Source organism: Aquarana catesbeiana, linkage group LG04, assembly GCF_042186555.1.
Source record: "Aquarana catesbeiana isolate 2022-GZ linkage group LG04, ASM4218655v1, whole genome shotgun sequence".
NCBI classification, from domain to species: domain Eukaryota; kingdom Metazoa; phylum Chordata; class Amphibia; order Anura; family Ranidae; genus Aquarana; species Aquarana catesbeiana.
In genome coordinates this window covers 149,179,232-149,206,716 of record NC_133327.1, presented here as the reverse complement: position 1 = coordinate 149,206,716, position 27,485 = coordinate 149,179,232, and the positions used below count along the sequence as shown (strand labels likewise).

Genomic DNA, 27,485 nt, shown 5'->3' with positions numbered 1-27,485 from the left:
TCTAGTTTCTAACCTAGCTTTGAGACCTTCCACAGTCACTGTAGAAGGCTTCTGGGCGAGCTGCTGAAAATGTGCGTTCTCTGGGAGTTGGTTGTCCCTGCTGGTTCTTGTAGCTGGCCTGTGATGATGTGCCACAACACTTGGCATGTCCTCAGAGCTGGCTGCAAGAACAGGGAAGAGACAGGCAGCTTCTGATGATGTCCGAGATGAAGATGGTGCCCCGGGACTGGGTGTATGGCAAATCAAACATTTTCTTGCTCACTCTTTAACACAATCTAAATAGCAGTGGTACCCAAAGCGTTAAAACTCTGCCAAAATATGTACAAAAAACATACAGTAAATTTGAGTGCGGCAGGTCACTAAACTACACTACTGGCTTTGCTTGGGATATGTGAAAGAATAAAAAAAAAAAAAATTAAGGAGGGGTTTGAGTATGATGTAAAGTTTTACTTTCAGATGAACCCAGTTTTCTTCTCCCAAAACTATAATGGTGTCCAGGGGTCAGAGAATGACAGCTTCTAGCAGAGGCTTCTCAGACAGATTGTGACATTTTTCTATTTGTCACTCTTTCGGGAAGATAATTAGTTATACAGGGATGACCTATTATCATGAGACAATGTTGCAATTCACATCAATGAGAAGGTAGTAGAAGGCAAGGCCACCAATTATGCAGAAGACTTGTTTACCTGTATCAGTGACGGATTGATGTGTATTGTGTCGCTGTAATCATTGTCGTCTAATGAAGTGTATAGATGGAATGTTGGTGACGGCTCCTATCCAGTTTTATTTTTTCTATCTCTCCAGCTCCAGGAAGGTGAGATGTATGTGTTTACACACGTTGTGTATTCTCGCTCAGGATTTGTATACCCTTCAGCTATTCACTGGTGTTTGCCTCTTTGGCTATCCATTATTGTGTTTGTTGCCAGCATTATTGATTCTCGGTGTTGTGTAAACAAGTGACTGTTAAGGGAAAAAACATTGTCTAAATGCACCTTCTTTATTATTTATGATGGCAATAACCATTATTATGCTACAAATGTAGGAAACCGTTTCCAGTTCAAGTATACTTGGGCTGCATTCACACTGGCCTCCTGTATTCGATTTATTTGAACACAGGAGAAATGATCTGGGCCATGTAAACAAACGATATGCTTCCCACTTCAAGCCTGTGTTTAAATGTATTCGTGTTTAAATGTGTTTAGACATGTTTAGCATGTAATGTACCCCTGGACACACAGCAGTCTGTTTTCTATAAACGCAGCTCAACTGCTGCTAAATGCAGGTAAAAGTACAGTGTAAATTATCCCATTTACAATCATTACATGCATTGTTATGTGTTTTAGAAGTAACATATAAATGCATGTATCTCATTGCAAGTGTGAACGAGGCCTTACGGTGCATTCTCAATTTACATTTCATCTTAAAAATTGGTGCCTTATTGCAGCCTTTATAAATTTCTATCTGTATTTTTGATAAATTCAGTATAATATGCAATTTATTTATTTTTGTATTCTTTTTAAATGTAATGTTACCATTTTAAAAAAAGGGGAATACTTTGCTAGCTTATGAATGAAACCTGCAGTATTCAGATTGATGTTTCATCTCCACGGATGGGGTAATGTGTGTTGATGCATCGTCTTAAAAAGAGAAGTATGGCTTTACAAAAAAATACTCCCCTAGGTTGATGCAGCATCAATCCACTGCTGCATCTGTTCCTCTGCAATTTGAAGACTGAGAACTGAGCGATTAAAGACTGCTGATTGCTCGGTTCTCGGTCTTCGGTGAGCAAAGAGCCGGTGACTGTTCAGTCACCGGCTCTCTGCTCTGCCCGTCCAGCATTTGCTGGACACCACACTGGGTGGTGGAGGGGTGGGAGCAGCTGGCCCAGTCTCCCAGCAGCTAGCTACCATTCCAGGCATCTGGGTGGATCACAACTGTAAAGTCAGGATCTTTCCCAAGCTTGGACCGGCTCAGTGATGTCAGCCGACAGCAGGCCACAGGAGTGCAGAACAAACTGCACTCCTGTGATACCAAGGAGACCTATAGCCAAAATAGCTTTGGCTATACTCCCCCTGTAAAAATATTGACTTGCAGAGAACACTGTATTGTAGTGCAGTCTAAAACAGAGTTTGGTGCGCATACAGTAAAGAATTGTGTTGTGTAGCCACCCCTCCTTTCCCCTCATATTTTAACCATAAACCTTGTAGTCTTCTTTTTTTTTTTTTTTTTTTTTTTTTTTCAAAGAATGATAGGTGTTCTGTAAATGGACAAGGGGAGAACCTGTCAATTATCCCCATCTCTTCCCTCGTCCATTCACAGAATGCATTGCCATCTCTGAAAAGATTACAAGGCTTTTGGTGAATAGACGGGCTGCTACATAATACAACCTTTTACCGTGTGAGTGCTAAAGCTTCTCAGCTGCAGCCCTGGAAGGAGAGGGGTGTCTGCAGTATTCATAGTCAATGAAAATGGGATTTCTACCGTAACCAGCAGCCATCCAAACACAAGATGCTAATCATTGAGGTAATTTGACTTGTGATGTTCCCAAAAAAGAAGAAAAAAAATCTTTCTTAGGGTACCACTTAATGTGTCACAACCAGGCAACTAGCATTTTTAGAAAAGAAGTCAACACTGGTGTTTTCTCATTTCTGGCATGGCAGGTTTCTTGTCTCTAATCCAGATTGAGGGAAATCATATTACATGGTCTAACTGGGTGAACTGCTGCACATGCAACACTTCTTTTGTTGGTGAATGATTGTCTTTAGTGAGTTAAAGTTATGATAGAACTTCTTATTTTATTTTTTATTTTTTGAAAGGAAGGAAGAAAATCTTGTAGCTGAACAAATATTGTGACCCTTTTTCTTCAGAAACCATGCCAGCCTTTTATCTGGTGACATGAGCATTATCTGCAGCCGTATAGAAGGATGTGGATTCTGTGGCCACTAGACTTGAGGTTTAGCTGGCTTGCTTACATAGATGTTTGGAAAGAGGGAAAACATCCCTTGGATGTATTGTCAGAGATTTCCCCTCACAGAATGTCTGTCATAGCTGAATGTATATAAAAATACTTGCGTCGGTAATAAATCCTGTGTTACACAGGATGAGGTGGTGTTACAAATTGCTTATCATCTTCCTCTCTTCACTCCTCCTGTCTTACTTCCTCCAAACACTTCTTCTTTTCAACAAGACATAAGATCTTAATTTGGAGACGGGAAGTCCCATGAAGAAAGGGGTTAGTTGTGAGCTGGACATAAAAATGAAGTGTATGACATGTCAGAGACTACTTCAACTTTTGGACAGAGTAGGATAAGAACTCCTGGCAGGTTCTTACAGCTGGAGGGATTGACACACCCTTCCTTCCACAATGGTTTCACCAGACAGGAAGTGAGGGGAAAAACTGCAACACACTGGCAGGAGCTCTAGTCTTCCCCTATTCCTCTAAAAGGAAAGCACTTTTATTTCTGCCTGTGATGCTGTCGGAGAGTTTCTCTCATTTCCTGTCTTGTAAAATGTCAGCAGGACAGGAAGTAGGCATACATCTTTTCAAATGAAGCCCTGGATAGCAGATAAAAACCTAAATGAGGTTCTAACCCTTCCCCACGCTATTGAACAAAAATTGGGTGAACAAACCCTAAAGCTGAACCCCAGGAGAATTGAAAAGCTTCCCTTGCAGTGGGGTCTCACTGCACTGCAAAGGTTCAGGCTCAATTCACATCTATGCATGTGGCTTTTGAGCGTTTCTGCAGAGCTTTCTGCTGTAAAAAGTAAAAGCACACTACATGCTTTTCTGCAGCTTCTCCATTGAAGTCTATTGAGCCAAAAAAAGCAAAGTTTTTTTGTGGTGTGTGTGTGTGTGTGGAGTTTTTTTTTTTTTTTTTTTTCTCCATAGCTTGTGTTCAGACGCAAGCTATGGACACTTTTTAAGGTAAATGGGCCCATATTTTCAATGCTAGTTTCATCTATATGTACATTTTGTAGTTTGTGTTTATGCAATATGTTGCTAGCAGGTTTTCCCTCCATTTAAGTGTTACTATGCACAGAACACACAATCGATGTTTTTTCATCTATAGGTTCTGGTCACATGTCGGGAAAGTAACTTGTTAAAGGCTTCTAAAATGTTTCTGAAATTGCAACACAGCCCTTCAAAAAAAGAAAAAATCACTTTTTTAAATAGTTTCAGAGAGAGTGGACACCGATTAAACTTGAGGGTTTTTCTTCATGCACTTATTGTAGGGCTGTGATTATTAGAAGATGTACTGACCTGAAGAGTGTTACATGTTTCACATGAGTATTTATTTTTTTTAATTTTTTTGCATCTGGTGGGAACAGACCCTTGCAGTGCTACACAATAGTTGTGCTTTACTTTTTGTCAAGGAGCTTACAATCTAATACAAGTCTATGAGTCTGTGATTTTACTGAGACCGATACCATCCCATGTGATTGATATCCTAAAAAGGAATTTCAGCTTGGACCAATGTACACAAACCATACCTAGTCCGCTACTCCAGTATTAAAAAAAATAGTTGTGCTGCCATCTTAAATCGATATTCTGCACATGCAGAGGCATGCCACGAGTCTTTGCCTGGTCTATGGGACCCAGCAGAGACCCATGGCATGTCTGCACATGCATGAAACCCCTGTACTTACAGTCTGTCAGGTCCCATAGACTAGCAAAGACTGCTGCTTTCTGCACATGTGCCAGGGGTTTCACACTATTATGCGCACATTCAGACATGCCAAAGGTCTCTTCCTGGTACTATGGAAACATGGGGCGTCTGCTAATTTCTGAAATGTGCAGATATCACACTGCATACATCACCCCTCAGTCAGGCAAGGATGCAAGAAGTGAAAAGTGTAAGAATAAAAAAGGTATTTGTTAACAAAACAATTATTTATTTATATTTTTTTCAATTGTGTAAAATGAAGGGGGATGAGTCTGTGGAGAGGAAGTCCTATTCATGGGTGAAGGTCCGCCTTAATTCAGGAACCATTAAGGCCTCATGCACACTGGACATTCTAAAAAAGCCAGTAGCTGTAGAATGAGTTTTTTAGTGTGTTTGCAGTAGCGTTTTTAGTGTTTTTTTGTGTTTTGTGTTTTTTTTTTTTTATTTATTTATTTATTTTTTTAACAAAATTATACTCCCACAAAAGCTTATAGCTCAAAAACACTGATAAATGCAGAATAGCCGTGTTTTTTGGCGTTTAAGGTTTTTACAGCTGAAAAACTACCTGTACTTGCTGTTTTCTTTTTTTTAACTGCAGTTTTGTCAGTCTACTCCACATAATTTAAAATGACTCATTATCCTGTGATTACTTTTCTCTGCAGCTGTTCAGTAGGGATGCTGACTTACAGCTTGTTCAGTGACCACTAATGTGTGCTTCTAAACTGCAAGTGGGTGCATAAAAAAAGGAAAAATAAATGGCTTTAGGCAAGTGTTATGTTAATGACTTAAAATGTGTACTTATTGAAAAATACACAGTAATTACCCTTAAAACTGTTATAAGCTATTGAGAAATGGTTGATATGTATACGAACACTGATAACTTGCAAAAGCATTACATTGAGCAATTAAATAATTGTTTTTTTTCAAATATTTGTACCCTCCTTTTTTATTTTTTTTATTTTTTATTTTTTTTAGTGATTCTAGAAGTTTTTTTTTTCTCACCTTGCTATAAGGACACTCTGAAGGCAGGAGGTTATTTATATTTACCACTGCATATAGATATTCAAGAATACTTTTTTAAACAAAAAAAAAAAGGGTTTTTATTCGATTAATCCAAACAATAATTGACCAACTAATCGATTATGAAAATAGTAGTGCAATAGTTTGGCCGCCAAAAAAGTATTGGCTGAAAACTGTTTTTAGGCATCGGCGTAAAGAAGAAAAATGCTGCGAATGGAGCACCGAAAAGGGGGCAGGGGCCGCATATTGCGGGGGTGTCATCCTGGCACGCCCCAATCCTCCCCTCCCTCCTTCTCTCCCACATCCCCTTGCAGTAGAACATTTTTTTCCTCTTAATTGGGATTTTAAAGGGCGGAAGTCTCCAATAAGTATAACAAAAAATATAAAAAATGTCATTTTATTATATCAAAAAATTAAAAGCATAACACATACTAAATAGAGAATAGCAAATAAAGAAAAAAATAATAATTTAGATGCCAAAATGTACAAATGATGGTGATACAGCAAGGATATACAAGACAAGTCGACAGAACTACACTTAACCCACAGAAGCTGTTTAAGCAAGGGAGCTAATTGACAGTGCAGGCCCAGCGCGTTTCGAGGTATTTTATAGTGATTATGACCTCTTATTCAGGGTCTGGAGGTAAGGTGTATATGGGTCTGGGGAACATTTTTGTAAAAAAAGGGAGACAAGAAAAGACATACAATGGAACATATTATATCAAGAATAATGCATATATACAACTATTTACATGATAATATATGATATATAATATGTTCCATTGTATGTCTTTTCTTGTCTCCGTATATACACCTTACCTCCAGCCCCTGAAGAAGATGTCGTAATCACTATAAAATACCTCGAAACGTGTTGGGCCTGCACTGTCAATTAGCTCCCTTGCTTAAACAGCTTCTGTGGGTTAAGTGTAGTTCCGTCGACTTGTCTTGTATATCCTTGCTGTATCACCATCATTTGTACATTTTGGCATCTAAATTATTATTTTTTTCTTTATTTGCTATTCTCTATTTAGTATGTGTTTATGCTTTTAATTTTTTGATATAAAATTTGACATTTTTTATATTTTTTGTTATACTTATTGGAGACTTCCTCCCTTGTATTGTATATGAACACAGGGATGTGGGCTGACTGTCTCCTTCCACTAAGTCCGTGTCACCATCCACTGTTCTACATCCCCTTGCAGAGCCGTGATCTCTGTGTGTTATGGAGCTGCATTGTCCGGACGGCCGCAGTAACAATGTCCCACCTCCTGCGATAGACGGCACACTGATCCAATGGCGGGACATTAAATCGGTGTGATGTGATCACAGGTGGCGGGACACTGTTACTGCGGCCGGGAAATTCAAATCCAGTTCCATGACACAGCAGGAGATCACCGCTCTGACCCGTGTGGTGGTGAGGCTCCATCTGACGGGCACTGGCAAAGATGCATTGATCTCTTGTATCATGTCTGCAGTCTATGACCATCTTTTGTATAATGTCTGCTAGAGATGCACCGAATGGAAATTTTGCTAATACTATTAGCAGTGTGTTTAAGTTTTTAAGTAAGGGACTGAGGACATGATACAAGAGATGGTTAGAGACTGCATTTTTCTTGACCTTTCTTGCACTAAAGGTGCCAATAATGACCAACAATAAATTTGTATTAATTTAAATTGATGATATTTAAACAGTCGAATATACAACAATTCTATATAAAAATAATATTTTACAAACTGTCATTTTTGGCATCCTGCATTTTCGGCACCAAAATTTCCATTTGGTGCACCCCTAAAAATCATTAGTTGTATTCCTACAAGGGTTCTTGCTGTTCCAGCCCTTTTATTTAATGCTGGATCTGTTGACTATGGGGGAAAAAAAAAAAAAAAAAACTTGAGTACACTCCAGTTGGAATGCACAGGAGCAGAATACCTGTGGGAACAAGCTCTGAAATGTTTGCTGGCTCCTTGTCTCTACATTATTGTATACACCACTACAAGTAGCATTTACTATCAGCTCTTTATTTTGCTGGAATTAACTACTGTTTTTAATGCTTTAAAAAATATATATATATATATTTAAAATTTGCAAAAAATCTCTCCCCCCCCCTTCAATAAGTCTAATGAATTTAACCTAATTTGGCTGCAAAAATGGAAATGGATTCTAAAGCGACCATGTCGCTTAAACAAAAAGCTAAAAAAAATCCTGCTAAAGCAAGCCATGTCCCCCCCCCCCCCCCCCCCCTCTGTGCATTGTGCTCTGGTTCCATTCTTTGACCCCCACTCCGGTTGTGAGTCCTGTATTGACATAAGGGTCGGAGGATGGAACCAAAGTGTGCAGTGGGGGTCACAGTCATCCAAAACTGGAATGCTGAAGAATCTGACGGAAGTTACACCACTGGAGTGAAAGGAAGGCAAAAGATCGTGAGAGGTATAAGCTTTTTGTATTGCAGGGAACTTCCAGTAGATTTATTTCAGTGCCTGACAGGGTTCCTTTAAATTTAATTACAAAGGTCACTTTAATTGATTTTCCATCCACTGTGCCCTGTTTTAGCTTAACAGCAGCTGGCATAACATTGTGGACCCCACACAAAAGCACTGACAAGTGGCTTTCCTTCCCTGCCTGAATATGTCCTTACAAATGGAAAGTGTACACTTCATGACCTTTACTAGTCATGAAGTAAGTGCTGCTTTTCCAGCTAAGCAGGCAGAGTTCAAAGCACTCAATGGAGAAAATATTTTCACTGAATAGTGCTTGGTAAATAATTGGTAGAAGAGGTAAACTGAGTGACCGCAGCTCTCCGTTCCCACTGCACATGAGCCATATGTTTCAGCGCTCCCTGTAAGAAATGGGATTGTCAATTACAGCACCAGTCAAAGCTCTTCTTCCACCTTCCCTTTTTTTTTTTTTTTCATAGTCTGGTTGGAAACGAGACACAAGTCCATCTCTTACTGTAGAGAAGCCTTTCTACTGTATATGTGTGAAAGTTAACTCTCTTCCTCCAGACATTAAAAGTGCCACCTTGTCCTTTTGTAGTGACTTGAACATGAATAACTCTACACTGAGTTCACTATCTGGACCACTTATGTATGGGTACATGGTGATCATATCCCCACTTAATCTTTTAAAAGGAGAATCAATTCATTTCAGTTTGGTTGCCCTTCTCTGCACTGTTCTCCAATAACCCTTTTTGTGAACTGGTGTAAGCAGCCCCAGAAGACTCCGTACTGTCACTTAAAGCATTATTAAACACAAGTACAAACTGTTAATATTCTGCAGCTTACCAATTCTTAGATGTGATGGCTGCATTTGGTTTTTATTTTTAGGCTTTCTTCTAGCTTCATCTGGTGATCCAGCCAGCAATTCTGTTTTTCAAAAGCACAAGTTCTCCAGCAAAATGTACATTGAGGGGGAAAAGTATTTGATCCCCTGCTGATTTTTTACGTTTGCCCACTGACAAAGAAATAAGTCTATAATTGGTAGGTTTATTTTAACAATGCGTGACAGAATGACAACAAAATATCCAGAAAAACACATTTCATAAAAGTTTTTAGAATTGGTTTGCGTTTTAATGCGTGAAATAAGTATTTGATCCCCTATCAATCATCAAGGTTTCTGGCTCCCAGGTGTCTTCTATACACATAGCAAGCTGAGATTAGGAGCACTCTCTTAAAGGAAGTGCTCCTAATCTCAGCTTGTTACCTGTATAAAAGACACCTGTCCACAGAAGCAATCAATCAGACTCCAATCTCTCCACCATGACCAAGACCAAAGAGCTGTCCAAGGATGTCAGGGACAAGATTGTAGACCTACACAAAGCTGGAATGGGCTACAAGACCATTGCCAAGCAGCTTGGTGAGAGGGTGATAACAGTTGGTGGGATTATTCGCAAATGAAAGAAACCCAAAATAACTGTCAATCTCCCTCTGTCTGTCTGGGGCTCCATGCAAGATCTCACCTTGTGGAGTTTCAATAATCATGAGAACAGTGAGAAAACGGCCCAGAACTACATGGGAGAATCTTGTCAATGATCTCAAGGCAGTTGGGACCATAGTCACCAAGAAAACCATTGGTAACGCGCTACGCCGTGCAGGACTAAAATCCTGCAGCGCCTGCAAGGCCCCGTAAGCGCCATAAGCATTTGAAACATTTTTCTGAAACGCACACATTCTCTTTATGTGCGTGTTCTGGAAATGCACAGGTGTGAGTGCCAATAAGGTGAGCATTCAAAATACTTTGATTTTTTTTTTTTTTTTTAATTTATTTTTTCTGTGCTTTTACCTGTTCTTTTTTTTGTGTAACTGTAATAGAGTCCTTTTATAAGGTACATGAGAAAATGGAAATGCTTGTACAGCCAGGCTTTCGTCCTAAAGAAGTATGTCTGAAATAAGTGGAGCATTTATTGGGAATGACAGGAAAATTGAGCCTTCACACCACACTGACTCCGCATGTGCATCGGACAAACCATCTTCAAGGGAGTTGATAATCACTGAATTGTGTCTGATGGGTTTAGCTGCAGGGTAGCAAAATGTTCAATGTGTGTATAAGCAGCGTGTGACTGAGGTTTCCTGAATGTTGCAATGCCTACAAAAGAATCAGATCTGCTAGCAGGAAAGAAGTGAAGGCAGTTGGCAAATACTACTGATGACAACACTGTTTAGAAGGTTTGGGGCGGAGATTCTTATTGCTGAGGCTAGGAGAAGCTTAAGTCACCTGGCGGGCTATCCTTAGGCTAAATGATGTTATCTGGGAATATGGTGAAAAGCTCCAAATTCCTTACATTCCAGTTCCCTCTGCCAGGTCCAGTCTCCTCCACGCAGTGCCTGGCATGTTGTGGCTGTAAAGAAACATGACTGTTTATTTTCTATGTTCTACCATGTAAATGTATTGTAACATTTCTGTGTTCTTTGTAAACGTCAGATTATGTAATAAACTGTATCAGCCTAGGAAGAGGGCCTGCTGTATGTAGCTAGCTGTGAGATCTGTCTTTGATCAGATTACTGAATACCACTTCTACTGTGGCTGCTCTTGAGTTATGGAACCTTTTGTGCAGTGCACAGTGAATGGATTGTTCTACTTTTCTGAGGAAGAGGTAACTGCTGCAAGAGATTTACATGTCCGGGACATTTCTTTGACTGGCTCTAAGCTTAGCAAAGGCTGTGTGCTACATGACGTTTGTTTATAGAAATGTTTGCAAGCCATGTTTAAATTGGTTGGTTCACGTGCAACTATAAATGAAGTGGCAAGTATCAATTGTATGTGTGGTATTTAGTCCAGTCTTGTGATCAGGCACCTTTATAGGAAAGCACAGCCAGATTCTGCACTTTAAGACCTTCAAGTGGACTACACTGCAGTTGTGTTATAAAACTTGGTCTAGGACAGGGGTGCTCAACCTGTGGCTCTCAACCTCAAACCAGCGAAGCACATACCAAGGGTTGGCAACCCATTGATTGTGATCTGGGCTTACCGACCCAGCATCCCAGAGCATTGGGCCCCATTCACACCTGAGCGTAGCGTTTTCAGGCAGAAAGTCACGCGATTTTGACGTGATTTTATACAGGTCAAAAGGTCACCAATGTCACCAGAATAATGCCCAAATCTGCCTAAAAAAAAAAAAGTTCCAGAACTTGTTTGAGCTTCTGGCTTCGGGCATTTTGGAGTGGAGATGTGAACCATTTCCTGTATAGTGTCAGCTCCTGCTCAGGCAGAGTGATACCAAGTGCACTTTACCTGGGATCTTTCTAGCAGCCTTAAGACAGAGTGATGCCAACAGAAGCTGGAAGGGGAAAAGACAAAATGTACGCTGGGGTTTTGCAATGGGCATGTTGGCACCTAAAAAGGCTAACAATATTTAGGCTGCTTTCACACTGATCCATGGGTGCAGTGCACCTGGGGGTTAGCTGCGCTGAGCCATAGACTTTTATTATATTCTGCGGGTTTGGTGCGCTTTCAGATTATGCACCACACCTGCAGGGTTTACTAAAAGGTCAGTGGCAAAGTGCAGCTAACCTGCAGGAAAGCCGCGGGTGCACTGTGCTAGGCCCACGGTGTGGGTAAACCGCAGCGCGTTAATGTGAAAGCAGTCTTCTAGTGCTCAGGATAGTAAGGGCTTGTTTATATTTGTGGTTTGGGAGGCTGTAAAACTCCATAATTGAGATGCATTTTTCTCACCCCCCCCCCCCCCCAACCTCTGGTGTAGCATTGGCGAGCCCACCCCATGCTCCAGGGGGCCCGTGTGGCCTCCTTGTCACATTCTATTTTACACTTGGACAGGAGGAGCTGTGGGGGCAGCAGCATATACAGGAACTGATCCCCCTCCATTTTCCTCCTGCAACCGCTGAAAACTGGCTTCTCCTCCGCTGCAGGAAGAAAATGTTCATTATGATATTGGAAATTCTGAACCATTTAATTTCGTTGTGGCACTCAACCAGGTACCAAATCGCTTAAGTTGCCCTCGCTCTTCAAAAGGTTGAGCACCCCTGGTCTAGGACCTACTCCTAGCCTGTGAATAAATGATGGGGCTCAGCAGCACACTTATGAGATCGACCCTCTGCTCTCTCCATTTTGGAAGCTTCCAGTGTTGGATGGACAGAACTGTACAATGTAGCATTTCTGTCTTAAATTGCTGCTCCTTCCTTCCTTGTCCAGTACTACTGTGCAGGAGATTTCATATAGAGGCTGATATCAAGAAAGATCTTGGTGCTTTTGCCAGCTGTATGTAAATGTATTAAATCCCATGCAACATTAGATTAAATTACAGATTTTTATATGTGCTGTAGGATTCCCCTCCATGGCAGGATGAAGGGAATCAAGGGCCAGCTTTATCGCTGAACGGGGCCCCCAAGAGCTGCATCTGTAATGGGGGATCCTTCACCATTTCCAAGAGGAGGAGCTTTATGTGCTATGCATTAGAGATAGAACTGTGTAGGGTTTGTGTTTTTGTTTGTGTGTGGGTTTTTTTTTTTTTCTAAGGTTCACCTTCAGGATTTCCACTTTTGCACTCAAATTTGAGAAACCCTATTTCTTGCCCTTCTAGGAGTAGGTTTATACAGGACTTCTAGGTACTCTATAAACTATTTCAAAGTGGACACAGGTAGGGAGATTTCATTAAAGTGGTTGTTTTTTTTTGTTGTTTTTTTTCTGCAAGGTAAAGTCAAAATGTGCTAGTATGTATCACATACTAGCACATTATGTGAAACTTGCCTTTAAAACAAAGCTGTTCCAGCTCCGCGATGTCAGCACTGCAGCCATTTTGGTCTTCACCTGTCTTGCATCCAGGTTCGTTGGCTCCAGCTCTTTAAACTGGCTAGAGCCGCGATGACGTTACACCCGTGCATGCGTGCAGGAGCTGCCGTTCACGGCACAGGTATTGGAAGGAATGGCATGGATGGCTGCTCCTTCAGCGCACATGCGCCAGTGATGTTACTGACTGCATGTAATGTAAATCTCTCCTAAACTGTATATGTTACACCACCTAATAGGTAAGCCTTATTATAGGCTTACCCATAAGTAAGGATGGGCTCGGGCGTGTTCGCACACTCCACGTGCAGAGCCCGCCAGGAAGTCGGCATGGCGCTGCGCTAATCACAGGTAGTGAGACATTTTCCTGATGTGCGGCTGCAGAGATCGGGAAATGTCTCACTGCCTGTGATTAGCGCAGCGCCGTGCCGTTCCAATTTGACTGCTGAAGTGAAAATGCACATCTGAATTCCAGCAGCAAATCATTTTGCAGCCGGAATGACCAGGTTATGTGAATAGCAGTGGACGCTCAGTCTGTATAAACCGACAGGCTGACAGTGGTCACCATTGTTTACATGTAGCTGCACACTAACGTTTACCTGCGGATGACCTGACAGAGCTGACTGCATCCAGGCTTGGACATCCACAGTTTAACACTTGGTGTGCGGCTACAAGCAAACAGTGGGGGCCACTGTCAGCCTGTCGTTGGTTTATAGGCTGAGCAACGACTGCTATTTGCATGTCAGCTGCAAGGATCTTCCCCTGGAATCCAGTAAATGCACCTAACGGCCATGTGAAGGAGATCTAAGGTGCCCCCCAGGTTCTGTGCCTATTGTCTTTGGGGAGTAATGATCAAGCCCTCTTTGTATTAAAAGTTAGTTTAGAAAAATGACACTATTACACCTAAACTGTTGTCTTTGCTCCTTCTTTATCTTATCAACAGCAGCTCTGTGATATGTATCCAATCTGCACAGTCATGTGGCAGATTATGGAGTACAGGGGTGGCTGCTAAATGAAGGGTGTTCTGAGGTTATTGTGTTGGACGATTTATGAATTGTTAGTTTTTTTCACTTTGGTTTTCCAGCAGCTGAAATGGCGTGTCTGTAGACCAAAGCCTTTATTTATGTAGTCTCTTACCAGGCTGACCTCTGTGCAGACCAGCACCTGCTTCACCTGCCACCTTTAGACACATTGACCTGGTTATGGCCCTGATGTGTATCTGTCTGCCCATATGGGGATAATTACTCAGCACAATGATGCATGAGTGCTTATGAGAATTTGTATTTATGGCATTGGAGACATGCTGGGAAGTGCTGTGTCAGCACAGAATGAAGCTGCATAGGGAGTGTTCTCCACCTCTCAATGATGCTTCTGATCTTTACATTTTAGGAAAGATAAGTTCAGATTGTTTTGTGCTTTAGAAAATTGGGCTTTTTTCTGGCCGTTCATGTGTTTCTGTTGCTCAGCCTGCAAGACGGTGGTCCCCATGCTGTGATATTGTATTCTGACAGCCTGCAGCACCAGCCCTCCAGAATGCACAAACATTGGCTGCATCTGATATAACAATTTTCTAACAGGCTTCTCTGACAAAAGTCGATTGAACAGTTGACTTTTGTTAAACGGATTGGTACACTTCTTGAATTTTGAGAGAGCCAGAAGGAATTGGCTGAAATTCAAGCAGTGTATAGTCAGCTTAAAGGGTAACTCCACTTTTGTGGGGGAAAAAACATATAGCACATACGACTGCAACACAAGTAATATTGTAATTGAATGTTATTAAAAATTGTCTTTCTTTCCTTTTTCAATCTGCAGTGGCTGTAATTTTCTGTAATATGCAATGCAATATGGCTACCTGGAGGTGTTCTGTACATAAGAATGTGTGTACAGAACGCCCCCCAGAAACATAATTTCCTGCTTGTGTGATTGGCTTGCTGATTTTCCCAGAAGTCTACACTAAGATATAAGTCAGATTTTTGGCATCCCCTGCAACAAAAATTTCATTTTTGGTGAGATTCTCCCAATAAAAAATGTCTAAAGGGATGCAGTCCCTGCAATTTTCCTCATTAGTCCTGAAGGTGCAACAGCTGGTTGATAATTATGAAACCACTCCTATTAGACTCACTCGCACACAGGGATTTCTACAGAATAACAAAAGGTAGGAATTTACAACAAAGTTTTTTTTTTTAATTTATTTTTATCCTTGCAATGTACATTGATCACCCAAAGGGGAATGTGTTTTGTTGAGAGAAAAAAAAAAATTTGAAGTTACTCTTTAACCACTTAAGGACTGAGCCTCTTTTTGACACTTGTTTACAAATTAACCACTTGCCGACCATCCGCTGCAGTTGTTCTGTGGCAGAATGGCACGGCTGGGCGAAACAGTGTTATGTAACATCGCTTCGCCCTGTGGCCGCTAGGGGGCATGTGCCCCCGCTGCCTGCTCGCCCACAGAGCCGATGCGAGTGCCCAGCGGTCTTGATCACCGCTGGGCTCCCGCGATCGCTTGGGGCACACGGAGAACCGGGATCTGTGTGTGTAAACAGTTTCTGGTTCTCTGAGGGGAGAACAGACAGATTGTCTGTTCATACAGAGTATGAACAGTGATCTGTCATCTCCCCTGCACAGTCCCCTCCCCCTACAGTTGGAACCCACAATAGGGAACACATTAACCCCTTGATTGCCCTCTAGTGGTTAACCCCTTCACTGCCAGTGACATTTTTACAGTAATCAATGCACTTTCATAGCACTGATGGCTGTAAAAATGCCAATGGTCCCAAAAATGTGTCAAAATTGTCCGTGTCCATCATAGTGTCGCAGTCCCGATTAAAAATCGCAGATTGTCACCATTACTAGTAAAAAAATAAATAAATAAATAAAAAATAAAAATGCCATAAAACTGTGCCCTATTTTGTAGACGCTATAAACTTTTGCGTAAACCAATCAATATACGTTTATTGCGATTTTTTTTTTTTTTTTTTTTTTTTTTTTTTTTTTTACCAAAAATATGTAGAAGAATACATATCGGCCTAAACTGAGGAAAAAATATTTTTTTTTATATATTTTTGGGGGATATTTATTTATAGCAAAAAGTAAATACTGCTTTTTTTTTTTTTTTTTTTTAAAAATTGTCGCTCTTTTTTTATTTATAGCGCAAAAAATAAAAACTGCAGAAGGAGGTGATCAAATACCACCAAAAGAAAGCTCTATTTGTGGGGAAAAAAAGGACATCAATTTTGTTTGGGTGCAACGTCGCACGACTGTGCAATTGTCAGTTAATGCGACGCGGTGCCGAATTGCAAAAAGTGCTGCGGTCAGGAAGGGGGTAAAATCTTCCGGGGCTGAAGTGGTTAAAAAATATATAATTTTCTGACAAAATATATATATATATATATATATATATATATATATATATATATATATATATGGTCTAGTGCTAGAATTATTGCTCTCGCTCTAACGATCGTGACGACACCTCACATGTGTAGTTTGAACACCGTTTTCATATGCAGGTGTGACTTAGGTATGCGTTCGCTTCTGCACGTGGGATTGGGAGCTTTAAATTGTGGTCTTTTTCTTGCAAGAAAGAAAAGAACATTGTCCTTTTTAAGACCATTGGGTGGAAGTGATGTTTGACCTAGCTTCCGCTATCCAATGGTGGGGGCCATCTTTCTCTCACTCGGCTCCCTGCCTGTCAGGGAAGAGGACCTGATCATCCCTGATTAAAAGTGATCTCACGGCGAATCCGCCGCGGAGACCACTTTTATCTGAAAGCCAGCCGCTCACTGTGGTTGAAAATACTGGGGTTATGGCAGCTATCTGCTGCCATAACAAAGGTATTTAGAGTCAACGTACCGACATACAATGACGTTGATTTGCGCTAAGTGGTTAAAGAGAATCTATGGTTAAAATGTAAAACCATATATTCATTTCCACATTGTATTTCAGTTATTTCTAGCCTAATCCTATTAATCTGAACAAAGTTTGTAAACTTACTTCATGATGACACACACACACATTTACTATCTGTAAAACGTATTCACTATGCCTTGTGAGTAGGCATTGCTGTGTTGCAGAATTCATAGAACCTGCAAAACTCCTAAGGAAAGGTGCTGAGGAGGTTCAGGAGGTGGAATCCGTAAAGGAATCACAGCTTGCAGGCAGCAAGGTACCATGGGATATGTAGTCCTCAGAAATGGAACGTAAGCAGCAAAGGAGAAACTGCAAAGCATATATAAAATCAATTTGTAGAAAGATGGCAGGCAGAACTTGAAAGGTTATGTTAATGCCTCCATCTTGCTTTCTGTCAGCCATCTTAAATAGTATGTACAGTTTGAGTATCTCTTTAGCTTTCCTGAGAAGTCTGTAATCGGCATGAATTCCTGTAAATGAATGGTTTCTCACTCTGTTTTCTCTTTCCCATGTTCTTTTTATCTTTACCCCCCTATTACCTTGTATCCAACAGCCTGGGAACAGAATGACAAAGGCCATTTGTCTTATTGTAACTGCCTTATTATCTACTGCGCATGTTTTTAACTATGAAACTTCTGTGTGATTTTTTTTTTTTTTTTTTTTTTTTTTTTTTTCTATAAGACATACCCCCTGATAACACAATACAACCAGTTTTTAGACAGTAACGCCGTGTGAGTGTCTTTTCTTCATTCTCTAAAAGCTGATTCCAGATATCTGAAATTACATGGTACATCGGATCTGAGGTCTGAGAGGTTAAAAGGGGACCCCCCTAGACAGAGCATTAACCCTATCAGAACTCACAACAGGAAAGGAGATTTTTCGAGTGAGCTTATATTGGACTATCAATGATGACTGTATTGCTATTACAATGCTGATGTTATATAATGAAAATGTATGCTGTGACCATAGATATCCTTTTAATTCCTTCCAGGAAACTGTTAAGGAATTGTTCTCCTAAGCATATGTGCTATGGACAGAGAAAGCCATAGCTAATTATGGGTAACTCGCTGAGATTGCTGTGTCTGACCTTCCATTAGACCCCATCAAAATGTTTTAAAGGAAAGCTAACTTTGTTGCTTTCGGCAATTTTTAGCTGTCGTTTTTCTCATTGCAGGTTTTTAAAAATGACAGTCTGGGTGGTTGCTATAGTAACATTTTCAGTACTTTTTTTTTACATTTTTTTTATAAACTGGGCCCTCTGCTGCCTGTTCTATTCTAAGAAATCGAAAAGAAAAACAGAATTTAAAAAGCCCTTTTTTTTACATGGATGTAGCATTTGTCTGAGGGTGAGCATACATTATACACTATGATCATCAGTACCCTGATTAGCAGTGCCCATCAGTACAGCATATTAGTGCTTCCTCATAAGTGCTGCCACATCTGTAAAGATGAAAAATGACTCATTTTCCAAAATTTACTGACATGAACCTAAAACTTCTTCCTTCTCCTCCTTTTTTTTGCTATAAAAAATAAAATAAAAACCCAGTGATGATTAAATACCGCCAAAAGAAAGCTTTTTGTGTTTAAAAAATTTTAGAAATGTCATATGGGTACAATGTTACATAACAGCGCAATTGTCATTCAAAGTGCGACAGCACTAAAAGCTGAAAATTGGCCTGGGCAGGAAGGGGGTGAAAGTGCCCTGTATTGAAGAGATTAAGGGTGGTAAGACTGGCAGATGTATAAAACACAACATAAGATCTGCCCAGTTTCAGTTGAGCTGTGTGCCAAACCCCTGCTGGAGCTTTCCTTGCACAACGCCTCATTCACACTTGCAGTGTCAAACCTGCATTTAGAGCAAGTTTCTAAACACATTTAAAGTAAAAGCAGGTAATGATCTGTCAATAGTATCCATTCAGACTGGACATTTTATCTGCATTTAGGCCTATTCAGTATAGTTGCTTTTAGATGAAATGGAATTCTGGGCATCCAGAATCCGATAAGAAACTCTAAATGGTTCTATATTAATGTAAACACGGATAACCTGCTCTAAAGCAGGAACTTCCTAAATGCAGGATAAAGTGATCTGGGAGGCATACGTTCTTTGTACTCGTCAGAGAACTTCTCCTATACTTAGAAAACACAGGCTCTCTAGGGTTAATGAGGCCTAAGGCTGGCCAACAGAACTTGGTGAGAAAAAGTTTATGCCATTAGGCTGTGCAAAGATAAAATATTTGCAACATATTACAAAAAATATATATGTGTGAGATATTAAAGGTTGTGTGTGTGTTTTTTTTTTTTCTTTCTGCAATATTTTTACACACCTGTATTGTCACTAAAGCTGCTGAAAACTTCCTCATTGTTTACTGTAGTGGGCTTGGGGAAAAACAGCGGCCATATAGACATTTGCACTCTGAGGGTGGACTGTACACTATATATTGGCCATGGTAAATATCTGTTCGGGTATATCAGAGCTGGACAGCTTCTGGAGCCAGTCAGGAAAGCCGGCCATACATGGACTGATATTCGGGTGATTTAGCAGGGACCGGCCTAATTTTGATTCATAAATGGGCAGGCTGGTTGTACAGAAGTCGCTTTACTGCTATAGAAGTCTACCTGCTGTCAGAATACACTGCATCCACATCAAGTTCTTGGATGGGGGAATCTGGTCTTTTTTTTTTTTTTTTTTTTTTTTTCGTTCAACCCATGGGCTGCCTTACACTTGGGTTCATTGGGAAGAATTCCCTTCCTACAGGTAACCAAAAAAGATCATTGTCAGTGTTAATGGGGAGGAAAATGAGGGAATTGGTGGGACTTTATATGAGGTATAGGGGTGCCGCTCAGGTCCCCCCCTCCATCCCGGTTGGATGAAAAGGATAAGAAAATAAAAAATGAGGAAGTAGCGGGACTTTTTATATAAATACACGGGAGCAAAAATAAAATTGATGGCTTTTAATAGAGTCAAATGGTTATAGAGTTTCTGTATTCAAATAGTTCAATGCATGATGCTATATATAAAACTATTCGTACAACTACTACAATTCATTGAAGCCAGAAGAGATACATACATACATACATACATACATACATACATACATACATACATACATACATGTTCCAACAAGGAATCAATACATAATACATAGTATAAAAACATTTTGAGCATGATTACATGGTTAAATGGAAAAAATATGAAAAACAAAGAAAAGGGGGGGGGGGCGGGTATTGTAGGGGGAAAAAAAACAATTAATCTGGAACGGCCTGATCAGATGCATCAATGTGTACACTAGGTTGTTGTTGGCTCTACGCGTTTCAAGGTATTTAACCTATCATCAGGAGCAAGGAACCATAGTGATAATCTAAAAATGTTTTTATACTATGTATTATGTATTGATTCCTTGTTGGAACATGTATGTATGTATGTATATCTCTTCTGGCTTCAATGAATTGTAGTAGTTGTACGAATAGTTTTATATATAGCATCATGCATTGAACTATTTGAATACAGAAACTCTATAACCATTTGACTCTATTAAAAGCTATCAATTTTATTTTTGCTCCCGTGTGTTTATATAAAAAGTCCCGCTACTTCCTCATTTTTTATTTTCTTATCCTTTTCATCATTGTCAGTGGTTACTCATCTGAGAGGCAGACATTGCTTTTTTTTTTTTATTCTTCTCCAGGAACCCTAGCAACCTCTGGATAAACCCTGGTTGAGAGGCTGGGCTAGACCAGTAGTTTATTGGTGTTCCCATTGGGGAGATTCACCCCTCTGTTTATCCTACTGACCATTGTCACCGAAAAAGTAAGGTGAGGGTAAATCCAAAATTTTAGATTTATCTCCAGAGCAAGTGGTGAGAAGAAATCTTTTAGCACTCATAATTGTTCAGGGGGCAACTGTCTAAGAGGAAAATTCCCCTCAATTTGGAAAAATTCCTCTAACTTCTCTGGGAAAGGATGTCAAGGAAAATGTTTGCAATGCTGTACAGACAGCAAAAAATACCCTTCCCTACTCCATACAGGCAATAATCACATGAAAAATCTGACAGACTGGTTGTGCCCAAGTTGATCGATCAATCAACTTGGGTACAACCACCCTGCCCATACATGGTTCGAATCTCAGCTGGTCTCTGCTGAACTGGCTGAGATTTGAACAGTCCATGGCTGGCTTTACACTTTCATTGCCCTCCTGAAGACCAATTTCCGTGAAGAGCCGCTCTTCATAGGGAATTTGACAGCCAGTGAGGAGGTATTATATTCCATATCATGACCTTTTTTAACTCCTTTTAAAACCAGTGTTTCTTCCCCTTCGCACCCTTTAAATTTCAGCACAACCTTGAGGCACCCCATTCTAAAATGTAAGAAAGGAAAGTAATAGTTTTACATAATGCGGCAGCATTCACACACGTTGTTGGAAACCCAATGTGATTTATTCTTCCAAAGCAAATACACCTTTCCTCTCTGGCACTGACTATTATTCCAATGTTTCTCTTCTCTCTCACTCAACTAATGTGACCCCAGTGCTGACAGGTAGGGGAGGGGCAAAGAAGGATGCTGTGCAGGCTCCCAACTTCCTCCTTATCAACTGATGACAGTCATCGGTTGATAAGGGGGGTGTTGGGTACCTGCACAGGATTCTTAGGAGGATGATGGCTGGGAAGGTTGTATTGGTGCACAATGAGAACCAGTGACTTTTTTAGGCATTCTGCCAAGGCACCCTGGTTGAAAACGGCTGCATTAAACCCTCTGCCAGCACTGCACGTGACTGCAGTGTGCTGGTGCAGGGTTTAAGGAGTTAAAACAGGTGGGGAGAGGCACAATAATGCCTTGTCACTGGCTGCCTGGCGAACGCAACAGTGAGGATCATTTTTACTGCGCCATAATTAGAGGTCAACCGATATGGGTTTTTCTCTGGACGATGCCGATATTTAGAAATCGCGGCGGCCAATGGCCGATATATGATGCCGGTTTTTTGGGGCCGATATGTTAGGCCGATTTTTTTTTTTTTTTTTCCCTCCCCCTGCATCTCATAAAATTTAACAGTTAAACCCTTTTTAACACTGGAGCATTTTTCAGGTGCTTTTGGGCTAAAAATAGCGCCTGTAAAGTGCCTGCAAAACAGCTCCCCTGCAGTCTGTGTGAAAGCCTGAGTGCTTTCACACTGAGGCGATGCGCTGGCAGGATGTTAAAAAAAAAAAAAAAAAAAAAAAAAAGTCCTGCAAGCAGCATCTTTGGAGCGGTGTATACCACTCCTCCACCACACCTGCCTATTGAAATGAATGCTTCGGCAGCGGCGCTTCACGGGTGCATTTCATCGGCCGCTAGCTACGTTATAAGCGCCCCGCTAGCAGCCGAATGGCGCCACTAAGATGACGGTAAAGCGCCGCTAAAACTAGCAGCATTTTACCATCAACGCCTGCCCACTCCAGTGTGAAGGTAACCTTAATAAGTGATACAGAAATTTTCTTACATTAAACATTTATTAAACAAAACAAACCTCCAATCAGTTCACTTGTATGTATAATTTAGATTTAAAAAAAAAAAACAAAAAAAACTATATCTTAAATATTAAATACACAAAAACAGGTAATCAAAACTTTTGGACGAAAAAAAATGGGCTAACTTTACTGTTTTTTAGTTTTTTTTTTGTTTTTTTTGTTTTTTTTAATTCATTCGTGTATGTTTTCCTAAAAAATAGCATTTGAAAGACCGCTGTGCAAATACCATGTGACATAAAATAATGCAACAACCGCTATTTTCTTCCCTAGGGTCTCTGCTAAAAAAAAAAAAAGTATAGAGAGAGAGAGATCTCTTAGAACCCCCAAAAATTTTATATATATTTTTGGGGGTTCTAAGTGATTTTCTAGCAGAAAATACAGGATTTTTACTTGTAAGCAACAAGTGTCAGAAAAGATTTAGTCTTTAAAGCAGGGTTCCACCCAAATTTTGAACAATATCTGTATGTATTCTCTTCCTTGCCTAGATGCTGACATGCCATTTAAATCGCCGTAATTACCTTTTATTTTTCTATTCTTCTTTGCACTTCCTGGTTCTCCTCCCATGGGAGTAGGCGTGTTTCTAGCCTCTCACAGACTCCGCACAGTCTCCTGGGAGCTAGTCTCAGGCTTCCCAGGATGCCACTGAGCATGTGCGGGAACGAGCAGTGAATGCTGGGAGCACAGCATTCACCGCATCCAGGAAATAAATGCTTGTGGGCTTCAAATGCCCACAATGAAGATGGAAACCGCCTGCAGTGAATAATAATATAAGTTATAATTTCCGACGAAATCTGACACAGGCGGACATATTACACACAATATGAGTATGTAATGCTGAGAAGAAAAGTTTGTGAATGAACTCAAAAAAAAAACAAAAAAAAAACGATAGATAGGTGGACCCCCGCTTTAAATGGTTAAACTCAGAACTCCTACACTGGAGTTCAGTCCATTGATAAGTAGAAACATTGTATCTCTTCTTGCTTCTTTTATCAGACTTGGCAGGCTGCCCAGAGAGGACAAACAAGTCGGTCCACGGAAGACTTCAGGCAACTTGCATTGACTTCTATTACAGAAGTCATTTGCAAGTCGCGCTGAAGTTATAATCTGCCTTTTTATCAGCACAATTGGCCGATGCCGATTAATTAAACGCCAACAATCGGTCGACCTCTAACCATAATGCAAGTGTTGTGGCTAAGGCATAGGTAGACCTCTTCTGCTGCATATTCAGCTTAAGCAGGAATGTTTCAGTCACGCATTTTCTACATCCCAAGCCCCCACCCCCCCCCGCCCCCCCCCCAAACAGCAAGTGTAAGCTAGGTCAAAGTGTGGCGAAAAACTAGAATCCTTATGCTGCTTTTTTGTTTTCTTCTTTTTTTTTTTTTTTTTTTTTTATTTAGTTCCTGGTTTCCAGACCTAGGCAAATGTCATACATCCCAGCAGTCCTAAGGAGGGGAGGAAGGGTTTCCTCAGCTAAACACTCTCCTGCCTGTGTGCCTGAGCTAAGGGCAGATGAATTCCAGAAAGTAAATGCTACATGAGTGCTTTGCCTTTACTGAAGATGGCTAGCTATGGTGGGGGGGGGGTGTCAAAGTGATTTTTCAACAATATAAAGAATGGAGACATGGATGGGTAAGCTTGGTTTGAATATTAAAGATGAATTAAATGGTGTTTTTGGTTTTGTGGTTCTCGGATGCAGTGTAGTTTCGCTTTAAGAAGGGGGTTTCCCTCACATTGGAAATATATCCTCTCACCTGTTAAGTCTACAGGGCAGGAAGTAAAGGTAAATGCAACAGTTTTAACCCTCCCCTACTCTGGCCAAAAGAGTTTCTTGCTTCTGACATAGAGGTTGGCTGTATCATATTGAACCAGTGGCACAATTGAAATGGAAACCTGTACTCAGAAAAAAAAATGTGTGGGCTGCCATTGTCCTCGATTTAAATTTGAAAAACAATAGTATGATGTGTCCAGGGTGAAAAGCCCAAAAGTGATAACCCAAAGCTGGTGAGAGGCTTTGTTTGCACATGAATGGAGAGGAATGTGCTTGTGTCAGTGCAGCCTGAGGGCTCTCTGTGTGAAATGGTTTATCTTCATGAGTCCAGATTAGGATGGTGTGAATAGGGGGGGGGGGAAGCAAGGAGATCATTTGCATATCCTGTTGGTTTTACCATCTTCATTTTAAGTCTGGGTTCACACTATAACCATGTGGGAATCAGCGCAATTCCAGTGTGGTTTCCCAATTCGCATCTCTCGCAGGCAGCTTACACTGCCCTCTGTGAGCCTCTGTGGGTGTCAATACAATGTTAATGACATCCCCAGATCGGTTCACAGATCTGGTGTTCTTTTGCCCCAGGTTTGAGAGTATTTTTGATAGCAAGAACTTTGTATCAATAGAGACATGTCTACCTACTAGCAATTTTTAGTAATGCTAAACAGAGAAGTGTTAATTGCCATAATTGACTAACGTAAATAATATAAATAAATCACTGTTTTATTTATTTTTTTGAATCCTCTAAGTACCTTTTAGTCCTGCAACCCTGTTGTATGGTCACATGCTCTTTCCCTGTTCAACTTAAATATTAAGGCTTCATGTACACTGCAGCTGCTCAACTCTTGTTTAGGAGTAGTTGGAATTTTTTTTTTTCCAGCAGCCCTTGAACTCTCCTCAATTTTATCTTATGTGTATTTAGCACCCTTGTCCTGAACAGGGCTGCTATTAAATTTAGTAGTGCTAGGTGGTAACTAGACTGGCTAATTTGTAGTCTTGATCAAATGTTTTTCTCCTAAGCTTGTGTTTAACTGATTTCTCTTCTGTCAATAGGTGACACTGTTGCCTTTGGCATTAGGATGATGGATTACAGTGAATTCAGGGTATGAGTAAATATGCTTTTATCAATCAATCAGCAGGAGTTTCTTTGGCCACTGAGGCTGCTGGGAAAGTCTATCTAGAGAGGGTCAGGTGATCTGAGTTCTTTTCCATCCAGGCTGCGGCCTGGGTGGGTGGATGGAGCAGCTGCTAAGGCAAAGGCCTGAGGCCTAGCCACGTGTAAAGAGGCTTGGCCCAAGGAACAACCACTCTTGTTGCCTGGAGCAAGTGTAGAAGGGATGGAGTTCTGAAGAAGTACCAGAGCAGACTCTTCATCTTAAAGGGGGCTTCCAGATTCCAATAAGCCACCCCCCCACAACCACCAGCCAGGGTTGTGGGGTTCCCCTTCAAGATCCTCAGAGCACAAATCGGATCATGATGATCTGACTTGGATGCGACTTTTATTCAAATCAATGGGCTGAAAGTCGGGTGAGTAGATGGCTCTCATAGGGAACCATTGATTTTGAATAGAAGTAGAGACATGCGGCTAAAAGCATGTTTTTACAGCCGCTTTTTGCTGGCGTTGGTAGTGGCTTTGCAGCATGGTTTTTAGAACGCCCTGTGTACATGAGGCCTAAATATCAACTATTTTACAGCTCCCTATAAATCTTTATTGAACATCAAATGTGTTTTTTTTTTTTTTTTTTTTTTTTTTGTGCATTTATATGGTATAGGCAGAGTTAAAGATGATTGACACTAGCTTTCATTTTGATCAAAAAGCATTAGCATCCATGGCTCCTGTTCTTTTTTTTTTCTTTTTACCTTTCCCCGATCTATGCCATGCAATGATCCTGCTTTGGAGCTCCTGCAGCAGTTCCCTTTTGACCTCATGGCTTTTGTTCAGATACAGTATGCATTGTCAGCTGTGGGGCCTTTTTTATAGTTGTGCGCCTTTTCAAATCATGTCCAGTAGTTTTAATTTACCACAGGTGGACTCCAATTAAGGGTTAATAACAATTAACAGTAGGAGATGATGCAGCCACTCCGGCAGCCTGTGTCAGAGGAAGGAGAGGGACCAGGGCGGCTCTTTCCAATCCAATAACTAATTTCAAAGCCTCCAGCTTCTTTGTCAAATCTCCTCGGCTGGAGTGGCCACGTCCTCCTTTTGGCCTGCCGCATTGTCTCCATCCTGCGAGCGGCCATCTTCCTGGTGGTCTCCCGCCTTACTACACACCACACTGAAGTGTGCTTTCCCTGCAGGACCCCAACAGCTGGTCCCAGCGAGCCTTCATGTGCTTTCTGGATGGTATGTGAACCTTCAGCCTGTTTCCATCACAAGTGCTGTGCCCTCCATTTAGTGTTTGAGGCTGGATGAGACTTGGGCTTTTACCCTTTTAAAGCAGAGTTCCACCCAAAAATGGAACTTCCACTTTAAGGGAAGGTGACCCCCTGACATGCCACATTTGGCATGTCATTTTTTTTTTTTTTGGGGGGGAGCTGATACCATCTTTTTAGAGGGTCCCAGCTCACACTTCCTCCTGGCGCACCGGAAGGAAGATCACAACGCCCCCGCCCCCCCTCTCAGCAATCATCTGGGACACATCACATCACAGGTCACAGATGATTGCCCGGCCAGTCACGGCGGCTCGTGCATGAGCAGTAACTGTGCCGGCGCCGCAGAGAGGAGGGGGGGACGAGCGGGGCTTCGTTCCCCCGCAACACTGGACCCTGGGACAGGTGAGTGTCCGATTATTAAAAGTCAGCAGCTGCAGTATTTGTAGCTGCTGACTTTTTTTAATTTTTTTTTTTTTTTTTTTTTTGGCGGACCTTTGCTTTAAATTAGACTGTCATTCACACATGACTGTTTGTTTTTATTGAGACTGTGGAATATATGGAATATATTTATTGGAAGCATATATATGGAAGCATATTTATTCATCATCCTCCAATTTATCTACTTGTTTCTCATGGATACCCTGACTTTACCAGTGTGCAGCAAAGCATATAGCCTTTGTGTTTCGGTTTTGGATATCTCCATTCCTCCAGTGGCTTGCATGCTGCACAGGACTGGGTCAATAGGATGCATGTTACCACATATAACTGCTAGCCCATTCTATGATTGTCGGTTGAGCGCCTTGGGTCTGTTTTGTTACATTTTTATGTGCCCATGTTATGCACACTGAAGTATTTACATATTCTGAACAAGCCATAAAAGCACTTTTAGGGCCGTGACTGGCTTTTTTCTGCACTGCATACATGCCAGACCCCACTGGGGCACATTAAAAAACGATCAACTTCAACCTCAACTTCCAAAAAAAATTAGCAATAGGCTAGAGTGCATTCTCTCCATTTCA

The 27,485-nt window shown here is 41.0% G+C and overlaps 1 protein-coding gene across 3 annotated transcripts in view; it reads left to right on the top strand.

Annotated features, from left to right (window-relative positions):
* Positions 1-27,485, top strand: part of PIK3CB (phosphatidylinositol-4,5-bisphosphate 3-kinase catalytic subunit beta) — a 264,723-nt gene that overhangs the window by 2,589 nt on the left and 234,649 nt on the right. The gene's annotated exons all lie outside the window — the stretch shown is intronic.